The following is an 18,131-nucleotide window of genomic DNA, read 5'->3' on the forward strand; positions in this document are numbered from 1 at the left end:
GTCGTATCTTATTCTAATGGAAACATCCTTTACCATGTAGCCCCGACTGCAGGACCATACCCGATAAGCTTCCTTGTTTAGTCATTTTCCATGGATACAGCCTTAGTTATGTAGCCATAGGCTTTGGATGTGACCCAATGGAAACAGCCTTGCTGGCCATGTCAAAGGGAGGCAGCCGTTATTATGTATCCCACTTTTCAGTACCTTGCCTGATTAAAGGCGTATTTCATGCAAAAAAGGCAATAGTCTTGGCTCAAGGACCATGAAGCATAAAAAAGACATTTTTATTTAGTCGTTGCCACAGGACAAATGCCTTCCCTGGTGCAGCGTTTGCCAAAATCAGTATATAATGAAAAGAGCCGCACCATGAGAAAACCAACATAGTGCATTTGCGACCAGCATCCGCGCAGTCTGGTCAGGATCCATGCTGTTCGCTAACGGTTTCTCTAATTGCAATAGGCTTTGAAAGGATCCTGACCAGACTGCGCGGACGATCCATGCTGGTCGCAAATACACTATGTTGGTTTTCATGGTGCGGCTCATTTAAAGATTATTCTTGTGCAGTCATTGCGTCATAACCATGTGCCATGGAAATATACTTAATATTTAAACCCTTCCTGACTGATACAACCGTTCTAGTGTAGCACTGGCTAAAAGTGTCAGGTCCAATGGAGAGAAGCTTTGTTTTGTTGCACTAGACGAAGCACTCCGCCCGAAAGAAATATCCTTTCTAGTGTTGCATTGACTGAAAGCACTTTATGCGATCTAGTGAATGAACCTGTTTCCAATGACCGCGCTCAATTAAATTTGCCGCAATGTTTCCATTGGTGTCAGTATTACATAATGACAAAATAATTGAACATTTTGGTTACTTAAGTATCAGAGGTATAACTTTGAGACTAGTCAAATAGATTAAACGGAAAACATTATATAAATGTGTTTCTCCGCATGTGTTTCTTTTGAGACAAAAGAATACAAAAGCCCACAATTACAACTCTATTTTAAAAAAAATATACCTGTTTCGAAAATCAAACGATTATTTGATACTTTTGCTTAATCGATTTATTGAGTTGCTGTGTCTCCAAATAAAATCAAGTGTTCTTAGAATGGAAGGGATTTACATAAAATGAACGAGAACCTAGTGGACGCGACAGATGTCAAATTAACTATTCTCCGTATGCAAATTCGGCATTCTCCAATTTTAGCGGAAAACCATGTACATGTTGAGCTATATGTCCGAAGTATGCCGAACTGCCTCACGAGATACGTAATCAGACGGAAATTGTCGAGTGTTATTACGAGTCCATTACCTTAAGCAGAATAAGACACAAAGACGCAAACAGAGCAAACGATCTCTTATACTTTATTGTGTATTCTCGCCATTGCTGGAGAGAATATACATAATTGATCAGCTTCGATTGTTCACAAAGGTTAAAGTTAATCAGTAGCTTAGGAGTCAAGAAAAGCAATGACTTGATACAATGTAATCATTGAAAAGGCAACCATTATTATTTCATATAGAAATGTTTGAAATTTGAATATTTTCAATTGTCTTCTAATCAAGCTCAAAGAGAATGCTTTGAGAAAAGTGGCATTCGCGAGGAAAGCGCTGGGAAATGTTAATTTGCAACCAGATCTACTGGAAGCCATTCAAAACAACAATGCAGCGTATTACATGTTCCGATAATGGAATCGATTTATATATATGTCTTGCATGAAAAGTCGGTCAAATCTATATAAATTCAATAGTTCCTTGGTTCTCTTAAACCTGATTAGATACTGATATATAAAGAGCAACAATGTGCGATGTTGGCATCAATGAGTCCTATATTATAATATTGTTAATTTTTATTATGTCTCTGCAATATATCTTTTGCGCAACAGATCGATCTATACTGATCGGGCAATGGAGAAAACATAATTATCGACATGGTTATTTTAGAATAAATACATTTTGGTAAAATAAATTCACAGGCTTAGAAAACAACCCAGCGTTAGCATTTTCACTGTCATGATGTTGTTCCATCCATACATCGTGAGGATTTAAAGGCTCTGTTTACCCCAGTGATTTCAGAAAAGTCCACAATACCAAAGGCTATCACCTGTCAAATAACAGTCTGACCGTTTTGAGCTGGTTTCCTGTAATCATGATGTAGCATGCTTCTTTACATAATAATTCTCCTTGTACGATTTTGGTTTTCATGGACAGCCATGTGCGTGTTCAGCTACAGTTTGCTCTGAAAATGCCTAATTGCCTAATATGAACGGAAGCTGCCGGTTTTCATTACAGGCCCACTGCCTTAACCCTTACCCTGCTAAATTTCTATAACGAACTTGTCCATCTTTTAATTTGGACAGTACCATTTACTGTTAAAAGGGGCGCTTACCAAAAAGATACTGGCTGAATAGCGAACAGTGCAGATCATGATCAGACTGCATGGATAGGCTGATCATGATCTACACTGGTCGCAAAGGCAGAATCAATCGTGTCCAGCATGGGAAGGGTTAAAACGCATTACGCACTAACTAAAATGTCGGTTGCTGAAACAATGCCTAGAATTAATTCTTCAATTAGAATTTCTTGTTTTGTACCTTCCGTAGTATAATTCTTTCAATTAAAAATGCTTTCACCTGATATATCGTACCTTTAGTGCATTCTGTGTCAACTGCGGCCTTACTATTTGGCTTTAGAGTACAGACGACATAAATTACTAGTATTCAAATTAAGAACAATAGGAATCCATATTTCAAAATTCAAATTTAACTGATAAGAATTTTGAATCAACAATCATATTAGAGAGGATTAAAATCTTGCAGAAGGCTTTAAGGTAGCGAGTTAACGTGTGTGTTTGACTACCCATAAAATAAATGTTGATATTTTCTGTTCAACAGAACTTCAATATTCTATGGAATTTGGCTGTTGTCCATAAATGTAATTGTTTTCTATTTGTATCATTTCTGCATTTTAATAACCCGACTTAAATAACAGAAAATCTTCCTAGTTATATAGATATGCAAAAAAATACGTGGACAAGCACGTATCGTACCGGTACGTAGTCAGAATATCGGCAAATAGGTCCAGAAAAAGCTTATACAATATGAACTTTATCAATTTATCTTAGTGGTATTATTTTTATGTGTGTAAAACCAATATTTTGAATAACTTCCGACATTACCTTATATCTACGAATGATGTCAGTCCAATCATGGCTGGATATGGATTAGCTAGATGGGAAATACATTTGATAAAAAAAAATGCGGCGCTTTCGAAATAGCAAGAAAGCATATCACTTTACTATTTAAGCTACACTAACTTAAATAGTATTGATCAAAATAACAACCTCTTTATTTGTACGTAAGCACATACATGTCTACCAGTAAGACACTTATAACACGATAGAAACAACAGTGCATTATTGATATGCTTAAACAACAAAAAACAATTTCTGAGATCGTAATATCACAAGTTTATTTTGCCAATCCATACATTTTAATCGAAACCATAAATATTGCAAGCCATTTATACAAATCGATACAAACAATGTTATTCCGGTAACTTTAACCTCCATTCTGTCTTTCTCGCTATTTACATATCGCCATTATCCCGGAGAAATTGCTTGAAAAGTATTAACGGAGAGAGAGTTTGTATAGGAAAAAAGAAACAATTATGTATAATGAAAATTGTACCATTGATCTAGGAATTGGTAATAATAAGGGAGAGGTCACTGCTTTTATGATCCCTGATGATTAAATTGACAAGTGATAATATTGTACATGTAACTGGAAAAATACTAGGGTGGAATAAGCTCATGTTAGTGTATTATAACAGTATGTACTGTCTTAAATGACAATGAATAAAAATGTATATTTATGGTATAGTGCAACCCAAAATTGTTTTTCATGCTGTTCATTGGCTGAACACGTACATGTATGCAACAGGTAACGCAAAAGAGAAACCTGTTGTGCATACGGTGGGAAAAGGGTAACACAACGTTATTGTAAATGAGGGCTGTTTCCGCAAACGTCTGATAGAACCAGTGTTGACGGGAGTCTACACTCAGAAGATACTGGTTATTACGACACTTTGCGGAAATGCCCTTTTCCCAGTCAAACGACAATTACAATGTGTACTTGTATCCCTTCTCCACTAGATGTACATAGACTTTCCTTTCAGTTCTATAAAGTAACTCTGATATTGGAAGCATTTCTTACCTGACTCTTGTTCCATGTAGATTCCGCCATTTAATATACAGCTATTTAGCACTTGTTTTACCTCACACTAAGCGTCAGTTTTACCTCACACTAAGCGTCATTACCATAATACGGCGATACGGGATGAACACTATGATGTAAGCAGTTTGATGGAGGAGAAAGACTTACTAGCCTCTTCCGGCATGGGCGCAGACCCGGTGGAACCCTAGGCCTTCCACAAGTCAGTCGAATAAGTTCTTTGCGAAAAAGAATTATATAACCCGAGAAAGAATAAGCAAATCTATATAAACGGAAGACGAGAAAAAATACTGATAAATGACAGTACTTAAATGAAATATACCATGCAGGTTATAAATGAATTAACAAAAATGTTTATAAGTATGAAAGTGAATATGGTATACCAGTTTGTTACTTTTTGTAATAAAGACATTGTAAGATGTTGTTATAAAGACTTGCAAAACGTTTATTGGAAATCAATGGTGGTTATGAACAACAGAAGAAATCTATAAAGTCTTAAAGAAGCAGCTGTGCAGTAAAATCAGAATTTATCAGATTAATGTACGTGAACATTTGGTTTTTGAAGCTCAACTTACATTAAGTGTTTCTTTATGCAAATCAGATGAACATTTTTTTTTTACAAAATTCAAGACTTTATGCAGACGTATGAAAGGTTAGATGAGGCAATTAGATTTCGGGTTCAGGTGTCTATTTTCGGAAGGAAACTGTAACGTTACTCGGTTTAATGAGAAGTCTCTGTAAAAATGCCATCTGCTCGTGTTTAAGGTCAGTACATTTGTACTGCCTGATATGCTGTAGTAATGAAAAGCATATTGGCTTATAAAAAAACCTTTTAAGGTGTTGAAAATAACGGCAATAATTCCTTTGTTTTTCTAAAGAAAAATGTCGGTGTCTTTGTAAGTTTTTTTTAACGTGGCATTATAGAAGTATGACTCACTCACTAACACGCAAAACGATTTTCTTGTTACTTGTGTACAGTCGTGTCTCGGTGATCTTCTCTTAATTTCATGTTGCTATCTTCCACCGCACGCGCCACAGCGGATACTAACGTAATCTGCTTCATTCCTGTATTTAGTGCTAGTAATGACATGTTTTGATTCCAGACGACATTTCATGAGGTCAAACATTGTCTTCAGAAATCAGCTTGAGAAAATATGGCCAATTCTCATAGAATAATGCTGCTTGTAAAATAAATTCTGTCTAAAAATTCCCTGTTACCATCTTTTACAGGCATGCATTCCTTATTTTGACAAGAGTTTAACCATGGAACTTGCGTTGTAATTCATCAGTTCATTATATTCTACACATCTACACACGTCATTGCGGCAATCTATGCCATTCGTGTATTTAGTATAAGCCTGTTGTGTAACAGCATATGGTAGTGACTGGGATGTCATGTAAGGTCATTCGTTGTCAATATTTAATTAAATGAACTTGATCCTACTACTAGACGTCCAATATACCAATTATCATAGACAAAATACTGCTCAGCTACCATTCTCTTTGAGCATGGTCTATTTTTAAATCAGCAGTTTTGCTTTATTTGGACAGAGTTTAACCCCTAAAAATGGTCATTTGATTTTATACATGTTGTTAACATACATTATACGAATGTTATCTGCCACATTTCTGTATTAAGGTAATAAACCCGTAATGACAATCGGCTATTTCCGTGCGATTACGTAACCTCCGTATGCGATTTCGGCATCCTTCGGCCATGTTTCAAAATAACCGGAGAATGCCGAAGTCGCATACGGAGAAAACGTAAACGAACGGAAATTGCCGATTGCCATTTCGGCTCCACTGCCTTAAGTTCTGGCTATATTGTGATTCTTGACTGTCTGAAGTCAAACACTGTCGTCATATCTTGACCTCATAGTACTAGTTAATCTGTAATAGAATAATAATGTTTGATACGTACTCTTGTTCTTGTAATGATTTTTTGGGGCATGGACTTTTGACATCAGTTTCAAATCAAATTTATCAATTCTGTAAGCTTCCGTCAACGCCTAGCTGTCTATTCTGTACTACGTGTCTACTTGATATACTTTCAGCGAGGGAAATCTTGTAATGTCATTCTTGTAATATGTATGGTTAAATAAACTGACTATATCGTAGCAATGCAAATAATGAAAGCAGTTTAAGGTCGCAGTTTTATTTGAGACACCTTATCTTCGTTCCATTGTTATACAAAATTGTCAGAATTGTTTGACAGGGTAATACGAGCGCTTAAGCCATTTACTGGGCAAAACTTCCCGACCTAGAAGATCCTTTTTATTGTCAACATGGAGTTCAGCAAGTTACGTATGGATCAAATTTCTACTAGTGTATGCATTAACAAATAGAATGTGACCATCGATACAATATGCAATTCAGTGTACATGTATATCATAAGATATTCAGAACTTTGCAGGGCTGCGCAAAGTTAAGATTTTATGTTGTTTAAATGGTTTAAGGCTAGATGTACTTTTGCTAACATGAATAGTTAAGAGAAGTGACCTACTTCAATGTATAGCGTTTTTCAAAGTAAATCTTTCACAGTGTCTCAAAAAAATCTAAATTTTCTGTTTACACGGGATAAGAATTTACATGTATATGTATATTTGACAAGAAAAAATAACAAAAGAGTTGAACAGAATACAATAATGCGGCCCAATGTCGCATACCTTTTAAGCAAAAGATCACTTAAGTTTTGTAGTTATTTTTAGATTTATAGATGTGTAAGATTTTTTCCAACTTTTTTGAATTCTAGAAGATGAAGAGATAAAACCTCTTAGAAGATTTTTTTCCACGACTTCCAGTATCAATTATCTTCAACCGAGAAGAGGCAATTTAAACAACATTTTTTTTTTCACTTTTTTATTTTCAAGATTTGGTCAAAACAGAATTAGACCATGTAGGTAGACGCCGATATTGTTTTTTGTTTTTGGACTGTTTACATATAAAAGTAAATGTTAGAACCATGAACAAGAACACAGACATACAGTTTAGTATATTTGTTTGTTTGTTTGTTTTGGGTTTAGCGCCGTTTTTCAGCAATATTTCAGTTATGTAACATAACAATTAACCTATCCAGTGTTCCTGGATTCTGTACAAGTACTTACCTGTTCTCTGCAAATAACTGTCAACTTCTCCACATGAATCACAGGTGGATGACGAATGACTTCAGACACAATGTCTTTTAACAAATCGTCACGAAGAACAGTTTAGTATAGGAATCTAGTGTTTCATAAGGTTTTTACAACATGAAATAATGGGTACACTGTACCAGTCAGCCAAGGCTGCGAAGTACATGTTTACCACAGCGGCAAACTGAACTCTAAGTCACATCGTGTATGACACCTCTTTAAATATGTAGGTTTGCTTTGATGACTGTCGCCCACGTCCCAACCACTTTATACTGTCAAACAAAAATGCAAAAGCAACAGCCCACGCTTACAGCCTCCGTATAATTAAACGACATAGACCTGTACGGGCAGAATATCGACTGGAACCTCCTGTCTTAAAAAGGATTACATCACAGTTCATATCATCTGAGCCACGGTGAATCATTACCAGTGAAACTTTGATGACACATGCATGTTAAATTAACGACGAACAGCCATTTATTTCTAAAACACTTGTTTATTTATGAAATAGCAAATCTGAATTCCTCTACTGATGCCGAGTTCGATGACATAAACTTGAAATAAAGCTGTCGGAAAATATGGCTATGTGGAGAATTAATGAGGCCAGAAAACGCCAGTGTCGGCAAGTCAGGCATCAATATTGCATGACTAGAAATGACTTCTGTGCCCGCTTTTCACAAAGATACGCCTGAGGACCATCATGTGGCTGTAAATAACAAATTATCTTTCGCTTTTGTCTTATAACATAGTTTACGTTTATAAATTTTTTTTTGTGTATTTGTGATTTTTTTTATTTGTTGTCATGTGTGCGTGTACAGTATGCAAATAGTTGGCGGTAAGCCGACGTTGCTGTGCATATGTAATACAGACGTACCTGACAAGCAACATGGTTTACACTCAAATTGCATCCGGATTCCTACATAGCCTTTCGTAAAACTGGATTGCTCAATTGTTTGCTGTTGCATACTTCTTTTGGTTTTTGGTCAAGGACAACTAATAGTCCCTGCATACTGTTTCGACTAAAAACGTGTAAAGAACATATCATGGCTTAGATCCATTCTAATTGGTCAGTTATGTATAAACCTAAAAAGAGAAAATTATTTCAAAGTTTGCCCTTTCCTGATTCCCAACCACATGGAAAAGTCCATTTTAACAAAAAATGTGACGGGGTTTAAGAATATTGAAGAAAGTAGGACACTACAGAGTCCCGCAATCCTGTTGACAGTGTAAACAGGAAGTTGTGTCTCGCATGCATAAACAATAAAGTATTACAACTATTCACTTCGATTTAAGGACGACGGTCCGTGTCAGAATGTTACAATTGAAGCCTATCGAATTGTTTGCCGCAACCGTAGTTATTTTTCGGTGATTCAAAACAAAGCATGATGTGCGGCAAATAAGCTGTCTCACTTAGCCACGTGGCTTCTGGATGCACCTTGCGTTAAAATGCCGAATGACTGGGCCTCAGATCGCCTACTCGTCATGTTCTCCTTCTATATGTTGAATTATTTAGACATTTTCATACATGCACATCTCCTGCGAGCTGGCGCAGAACACAATCGGAATTTATGTTCTAATTCCGATCTCAATCAATACCACCAATGGAGGACTAATAGAATATTCCATTTAGTTTTTATGTCTCACCACTCCATGTTTGCATCATTTTTACCAAGGAGTATTAAACGCATGCATAAAATAATTACTATGGAGTTGAATTAAATGATTAATGATGGGGCTGATGTTGATTATTCAATGACTGCCGTTGTCAAATGAATCAATTTTGACGAGAAAAAAAATAACGTAGAAAATCCATAATTTAAACGTATTTTTTTTTAACTTTCAAGTACCCGACACTTTAGGAAGTGATAACAAATTAAACATATACGATTACATTAAAAGAAAAAATAATTGTTGCAATGTATCTTAATATTTTTTTAGCATCAGCGAGATAAAATCTCAAATGAACAATATTATTATAGAGTGACTTTCTCCTTTGCATGAATCTAGGGAAGGGATATTCACTTTGGCCGTTACTTGAACTAATGACATTTATTTCAACGTCACTAATCAAATAATGGCAACGTTAAGGTACCTATACGCTAAATGTGAATCAGTCAAATTAAAACACCCTTAGGTATTACAGTTGGAACATAGGTCGAAGCTAATGACTTTAAGGGGAATGTTGCTCATTGTGTAATGACAAAATTGTCCTGTTGTAGGAGCCTGTTGTTGTTGACGCTTTTTCGTAGACTCAAAAGTCAAAGAGATAAATATGAATTTGGTAAAAAGTCGAAAACTTTAGTAAGCAACTAATATTTCTAATACATTTGTTTCCAGTATGTAATCTGCGTGCTACTTTGGCTAGATTTAGTGTTACATTACTGTTAGATGTGTTATTGCCGGAAATGTTGTCATTTGCTGTTCAAAAGTTTTCATATACATGATACATATGTCCGTCTTGTTAGTTTGTTAATTTGTTAGTTGGGCTTAACATCGCACCGACACAATTATAGGTCATACAGCGACTTTCTAGCTTTGGTGGTGGAGGGTGCAAGTGATTTGAAGTCAGCAACATTAACCACTCTGCCGAGGATTACATTTTATCGTATTAAAGTTTCCTTTTATGTACAAATGTACATGTTTTTTCTTTCAAATTTGATTAAAGTGTCCATAACCGATTTGAAAAAAGTTTCACTCTAAATTTGAGTGAGGTGTACTCCGATATTCACCAATTTTCCAGTTTATTTGATACTGCTTTAGCTTCCAAATCGAACTTCTGCTGAATCAGGTATATATATATCGCTTGTAATAGGTGTCGGGCTTAAAGATTGGCAACTATATATTCTTTGTGGTAGTTTGACTTATTAAACGGAATAGTGGTATTATAAATCTACCATTTTTCAGGTAGTCATTCATTTGGTACATAATGTTTAATACAGTCATATAATATACGACAGTTCACATTTTCTATTTATTTATTGCGCAAGTGTGAAAATGTTTAATAAAACAAAAAAGGTAACGGATAAAGTGTATAAACCCTTGTTAATATATGACAGTTGAAATGATTTACGTTAATGTATTTTACGAAAATAAACGTTTTTCTTTCAGACTGTTCTCATGAGCGCGTTTATTTGCTACTTTTCTCAAATTAATTACTGTCACGTTTACACTTCTGTCGGATCACATATTTTCATAGAACGTTTTGATTTTTAGAATCTCAGTAACTGTTAGTGTGTGTAATTTGATATATGTACCTTAAACATTGCCAGCTCAACTTTAAAGATGACATCACTTAATCAAACTGTTGTAACTATTTATATTTTACAAGCATTAGTTACTTGTTTTTTCCACCAAACTGAATAAACTTGCTAATTAAAGACGTAAAATGTCTCAAATTTTAAATATGTTACCGATAGTGTAGCAACTCTCATAATATTTGTAATTATCTCCCCTTAACAGGAATAAATGAGCTGAAAGAAAAAGGATGTTAGACATATTTTAAAATCTAGTTAAACAAGAGCTGTCTCCATAGGATGACACATGCCTCCGATGGCACTTTAAATGAATAGTTATGGCCGATGTTAGAGTTTAGGACCTTTGACCTACGGAGCTGGGTCTTGCGCGCGACACGTCGTCTTACTGTGTCACACATTCATGCGTAGTTATTTTAAAATCCATGCTTGAATGACAAAGATATGGACCGGACATGCCCATCAATGCACTATCATGAAAAATGACCTTTAACGTCTAAGTGTGACCTTGACCTTTGAGCTACGGACCTGAGTCTTGCGCGCGACACGTTGTCTTACTGTGGTACACATTCATGCCAAGTTATTTGAAAATCCATCCATCGATGACAAAGATATGGACCGGACACGCCAATCAATGCACTATCCCTTAATGTCTACGTGTGACCTTGACCTTTGAGCTACGGACCTGGGTCTTGCGCGCGACAAGTCGTCTTACTGTGGTACACATTCATGCCAAGTTATTTGAAAATCCATCCATCGATGACAAAGATATGGACCGGACACGCCCATCAATGCACTATCCCTTAATGTCTAAGTGTGATGCCAAGTTATTTGAAAATCCATCCATCGATGACAAAGATATGGAACGGACACGAAAAATGCGGACAGACCGACAGACTGACAGACCGACAGATAGACAGACAGACGGTTCAAAAACTATATGCCTCCCTTCGGGGGCATAAAACACACATTTCGCAACTTTAAAAATCTTTTCAATCATTTTGTTATAATTATGTAACTTGAACGCAATAAAGTATAATAGCTGAAGATGTTATGGTCATGCAATACTATTTCTTGTAATAGTAATTACCACATTTATTCTTTTTGATAGCTTAATGACTATGGAGTACAAATTTGCATCATTTTCACGTACATTTGTTGCTATGTAAAAGGATTCACCTTTATTTTAGTTGTAGGTACATTCCCATTATAGGATGTCAGGGGCCTAAATACATTTTAACAGATTTTTCCGCTTGGGACTAATAACTGGCGTCATTATTCAAACTTATCTACTCTTATACACATTGCATTTTGGACCTCTAAAGGCTTTATTTATGTGAAACCATGAAATTTTTGTGCAGAAAATGGAATTTTCCCTTTAGAAGAGTTTAATAGCATGTATAATTACAAAAGAATTTCAATAGTTTTCTGCAAATGTTCTCTAAAATAGGCATCTACAGAGTATTTAGTAATAGTATTAATAATAAAGAATGCTTTTCCTTTTCATCAGTGCACATGTATGAATCGTAACAACAAACTTATGCTTGTAAGTGCAACTGCCACCTTATATTCAAAGTTCTGCTAACGGTTATCCCAGTATTTTGAGAGAAAAAAAAACAATCAAACAACACAATATCATATAAAGAAAGGTTGATTTACATGAAAATTAAACAACATATACGACATGTATATTACTTACAAAACAATGATCAGTTTGCTAATATATACATTGAATTTCGGAGCAGGGGTGCATGAAGGGGCAACACTTTCGGACAGTTCGACGCCTTTAAAAACTCACCATTTTCAAAGAACTGTTGCAAATCTTCGTTTTGGTGCATTTGAAATAATGTCCCAGTGCCAAAATTTTACGTAACTAGGTGGAACTAGATGGAAAATAGTTTCCAGAAATTGTTTATTTTCATTTCTTTACAAATGATATTCATTTTAAACGTGGATTTTTTTTATTTTAGAATATTTTAAGAACCAATGCATCCGGGACAGTACGGTAGAACATGTAATGGACTGGTAGATGTTGGTAAAGATGTTGTTTGTTTACCAAATATTTCAGTGTTTTGATGATATACTCCTTAATCTTAATTATGCATAAAAACAATTAATAATTTATAGAGTTGAGCTTTATGCCCTAAGGTAGTGTTAATTCAATGAAGACCTAAATATATTATTACTGCATTGTCCTTGACTTAATCAAAATCAATACATTATCTAATTATTACAGCGGATAGTTGCGCTTTATGTTACAAAAGTAATTGGAACAAAACAAATGCTTATTGGTAAATGTTTATCAAAAGAAGACATATGACTCTTAAATATGTTACCAGTTGCATTAATTGATACATTTAGATTGTAAACGATCCCATTGTGGTTCTTGTGAATTTGTCTCTATGCAATACCTTTATACGAGATATGTTAATTGGTCAATTATACAAGTTAATATCAATAATGGCGGGAAAATATTTTTTAAAGATAGTTTGACTCTGTGTTTCTGTTAACGAAGGAAGAAATTGGTCTCATTTATAAATGCACAGATATTAGATGTTGTGTGATATTTATTATTTTCACGAAATTTAAACGATATGCCATATTTATACATATTTTAGTTTGAAAAAGAATGTGTTCTGATATCTTAAAAAGGCTATGATGTACATCGCAGTTACTTTTTTCCAGTTTTTGTTATAACTGTTATTTACTCTTACATACATACCAAGTTTCGAAGAAAATGACATTAATTTGGAGACGGACTATTTTCAAAGTGTAAATAAGTGAAAAAAGCAGTAGAGTTTTTTGTCCGCTTATACTCTTTCGACTGCACATTTGTATGTTACACAAAAGCTATGTAAGTGATACAATTTGACCTAAAAATGTTAGTTGCATTAAACAAAATTCTTTGGAATGAATCCAGATTTATTGTCTCAGCCTGTCGCTGTATTGTGTTCTTAAGAGGCACACTTAATACTTGTGCGATATATCTGTCGCAGGGGGACGCTCTCATTTCAGAGTTTTCATATTTTTTTATATTAAATTATCAACAGTGACTATACAAAGTCGTCTAAAGTATTTTTTGGGTCAGAAATCCAAGATGCAGATACCGATCATGGCTGAAGTATTTTGTCTCGGCGTAGAATTAACGAAACAAAGCAATGGCAAGAAGTCAAGTGGCGAAACAAGCACCTTGTAAATAAAGTCACCTTTGGCAGAATTTAGATTTCTTGTATGACTTTTAGAAATTGTTCCACATTTCCTGTGGATATTTTTTTCACATCATGAAGCACGTTGACAGACACAGACCAACATGGCATAGTTAAATTTCAATTTTGATCTCAATGTTGATTACGAAATATTAATTACAATGTACTGTATATATGTATTCAGGCCCCGTGTTCACAAAACATTTTTCGATCTCAGCTGAGTTTGAGTTTGAAATTTTAATATCAGTTTTACTGAAACTTCAAGCTTAAATTCCAAATGAGACTGACCATCAATACCGAATAATCACTTTAAAATGCTTATTAACTTAAAATTTTGTGTTAAAAATGCTATTTTGATATAAATGAGAAATTAAGTTTCATTATCAAACTCAGCTGAGACTGAAAATGTTTTGTGAACACGGGGCCTGATCGTACCAAACTTTGAGGATCAAATTTGATCACATTAAGGTCATGGAATGTCACACTGGTTGTATTAGGTCATGCGAACATTGGAAATTTAAAACTGTTTTTTGAGTTATTATTTTAAACTCAAATTTACGGTTCCTTTTTAAAACTAAGTCAAATGATAGTTGTCTTTGTCCTTGCAAAATAGCTACTTCATCTTTAATTTTCGTTCTTTTTGTAATTATTCTTGCATTTCATAAACGGTGCAATGTATATAGGATATATAAACCATAACTTACAGCTATTACGGTAGATATAAAAACATAATCTTATTCAATCATTATAATAGAGAGATATCTATTGTTCTATCTTCAACAGATCAATTGATAACAGATCAAAGTTGATATGTTCGTTTCTGTTTAATTGATTAAATATAATGAAATAAATATTTTGCGTGCGAATTATTGCATATATTTTAATTGTGTGTCTATAGTACAAGGTGAACCTTGATGCTTTTCGTTTTAAACGAAGATTTCCGACATTTTCTTTTTCTTTTTGAAAAATAAGAACGGAAGGAGTTTTTTTTAAAAGAGTTGTTGCTGCGCGTGTGCATGCGTTGGACACGGTCTGGACGACGGTAAAAAATCATTGAACGGAGTTAAATACAAACCATGCGTGTAAATACTCCTAAGAGGTGGCAAGTATGAGAGGAGTTATTTCTTTTAAGTTTTATATAATTTAGTGACATGAACGCTGGAATAGCGTCATTTTGCATAAAACTGAGTAAGTTCGAAATGTCCCTCAACTTATGAAAATATTACATTCTGTGCATTTCAAAATCTCACTGCCTTGACAGATACCAATGACACTTGCAACCAAATGGGAAAACGCTTTCATTAATTACATAACACATTTAGTTTACTAATTATATGCTATTTTCTCTACACGTAACGTACAAAGTCGCGTTAAGGACGACGTCAGTATACTTATAGTGCCGTTTTAACTCCGTTTTCGGGGCTGGTGCATGTAGGATTATCGTGAATTCTGGGATTTCTTACAGGAATTATATGATAAGCCTCCATTGATTTTAATCCGGAAAGTCTTCTTCGACTATGTAAGTCAATTTATTTCAAGTTATTTCATATCTTTTCTATATAATATAATTCTTCAGATTATTGTAAATGCATTTTATAATACATTGTTTTCTGCCTACTATTTTGTTCAAAATGAAATATAGAATATGTTATATACCATATTACATAACCTTAAACGGATGTGTGGCCAGAGAGTATTAACTGCACACTATTAAATGAAACATTAAATTTCTGTATGAATGAGATCATACAGTATTATTCCTAACCACTTACGAAGACTATTTGTCATAATGAAACAGTGAAAACATAAACAAAATCATTATGCTAAAGAATAGTATAACACACTAGACAGTCAAAAAAAAAATATTACTATATATCATCAAGTGTTAAAGTGGAAATATGTGCATTTTCAAGTAAAAACCCAGCTGAAATAGATGTGTGTAAAAAAGGGCGGAGGAAAACATAGCTTTTAACCCAATATACCAAGTTCTTTCTGTTACAGTTACAGTACGAAACAATAACTTCCCAAATAAGGCTTTTTCTTGTTTTGACTGGGGCAGTCTTTTTAAGAAAAGCCAAACTGCATGCAAGGGTTGCTTCCCTTCAACTGCAGAAATCTCTACCTAAAGGTAAGGGAGATCACTGCGTAGAAGATTGAAGAAAATAACTATTATTTTATTAGTCCGATTTCTTTATTTCTAAAGCATCAGCTTCGAATGATTACTGTATGCGGCATTATCGTTTATTTAACAAATTTAAATGCACAGCAACCGGAAATTGCTTTTATAAAACATTCACCAAAACACACTATGTGCAGTAAGATGCGCATAATGCCACTTTAAATTACTACTCCGAAAAGTTACATAATATTGATCATAAATGCATCCTTATTTCATTGGTGAACAGGTTTGATACATGCTATATATTTACGCTGCTGCAAACCTATATACCCAATTTCTTCTCAAAAAGGTCTTGTAACAGAAAAGATCATTGTCTAAATTCAACAAAATGTAATCAGATAATATCGTGGCTTCATATAGTATTCAATATGATACGTGTTTGTAGCAAAGTATAGTTATTTCTTGTTTACAAGCTTACACTATATTCCTGGATTGATTTACCAAATTAATTGTTTCAAATTGGACTTGTGTCTCTGAAACGTTGTGTATCACTGTTTTCATCACATGTATATTAAATGCCATGATCTGAATAAACATGAAACTAAACTTGACCTGATATATAATCTTTTGTACACTGTTACGTCCTTAAAAAGTAGAGCACCAACAATTTTAACCAATTTTTTTTTCAATTTTGCATGCGCAAGCCAAAAAACAAAAACATAATTTTTGCATTTCTGAATACATACGGGCGGCAAATCCAACTTTGATGAGACTGAATACGGATTGCTTAATTGCTTGTCTTACACCTATAGCAGAAAAAAAATGCATTTTCGTTCAACATTTTCAGTTGCAAAGACAGAAAAAAATGAATTATCAGTGCAACTTTTCAGTTGAAAAAGACAATAGATTCATCCGCTATATGATGACATGTAAAATAGCAGTATAACAGCCGTGCGTGTCAGTGATTTTATAAATCATTCAGTATCCGCTGGCAGATGTATACAGGAAGATATAAATCGACCATATATACACTGTAAGACTTCCTTCTATCATGAATATTTCAAAATGTTGGCGGCTAAATTAATCTCACTTTCATGTAACTTTCATATATATCACGAACTAATACTAGCGTCTTTTGATGCTTCTAAGCTTCTATCAGTCGCGTAAAAATGTGATATAGAGAGTTTGCATAGGTAAAACTGCATATTGTAAATATATTTGAAAATTAGCTAAAAACACTGCTTTTGTGAGGCATATGAAATTGCACAAAACCATAAAAACGGTAAAAATATACATAGTGTTTATTTATAGCAACTTAATAGAGTTTATACAAATCTAAATTACTCGAAATGGAATGTCTTCAAAACTAAAAGCCGATGTTTTCTTTAAAATGGTTATAAAAGATATATTGTTTTAGGGATGTACAGATCAAGTTATATCTATTGTTTCGTTAATGGTTTTACAACGATGAATTTCAGTTAAGCCATTTAAGAAGTAACTTTGATCTTAATTAATTTATTTATTTATATTAATAAAATTAAATAGAACTGCTTTGATAATATATGTATTTGACTAGCCAGTAATCATTACACGTTGCCTTTCCTCGTCGTAAACGCTAAAGAACGTTTCTAGATATACACAGCCGCTCTGAAAACTATAGTTTACTTTTTGCGATTTCTTAAGAGAAGTTCTGAAGTTTGTAGCTAACGGCATACTTGTTTACTGTTTTAGCTCTCCAATTGAAGATGGAGAAATATGTAATCACTAAATGGATATAAACATAGTTAAATACGTGTTAAATGAAGACCAGTTATTAAATAATTAATCATTTAATTGTGTAGTATAGCGTAACAGGTCTACGGGATAATGTATCTTTCTTCATATATATAAATGTTTAAAGTATAGTTTTGGCCCAAATTAGCGGAAATGCTTCATGCGTTTATAATAGTATGCTATTTCTTGACTGCACTGATTTTATGAAAAGCACACATATGCGTTTTAAATTAATCAATTGTACCAGGGCAGCCTTACAAATGACAAGAATAAAATATGATTGATGTAACAAAACGTCCAATAATTAAGTAGAACAAGCCTAAGATAACCTAAATATGACATTGTGCGAAATGAATTTCTAGTCTCTTGATAGAAGTACGAACCTTTAACCTTTAGCCTGCTGGCGGCAAGTGATTCTGCCTTT

The 18,131-nt window shown here is 34.2% G+C and overlaps 1 protein-coding gene across 10 annotated transcripts in view; it reads left to right on the forward strand.

The window, feature by feature from the left end:
* Positions 1 to 18,131, forward strand: part of LOC123540363 (sodium channel protein para-like) — a 196,690-nt gene that overhangs the window by 9,198 nt on the left and 169,361 nt on the right. For 4 of the 10 annotated variants that reach the window (XM_053546020.1, XM_053546021.1, XM_053546042.1 and 1 more), the window contains exon 1: positions 14,719 to 15,334. The exons of 1 other annotated variant lie outside the window; for it this stretch is intronic. The gene's annotated coding sequence lies outside the window, so the exon portion shown is untranslated. Of the gene's footprint in view, positions 1 to 14,718; positions 15,335 to 18,131 lie in introns of those variants that run through there. 5 more of the 10 variants (XM_053546026.1, XM_053545989.1, XM_053545999.1 and 2 more) reach the window with 2 other exon arrangements.

The sequence above is a fragment of the Mercenaria mercenaria genome, chromosome 1 (genome assembly GCF_021730395.1).
Source record: "Mercenaria mercenaria strain notata chromosome 1, MADL_Memer_1, whole genome shotgun sequence".
Classification (NCBI taxonomy): domain Eukaryota; kingdom Metazoa; phylum Mollusca; class Bivalvia; order Venerida; family Veneridae; genus Mercenaria; species Mercenaria mercenaria.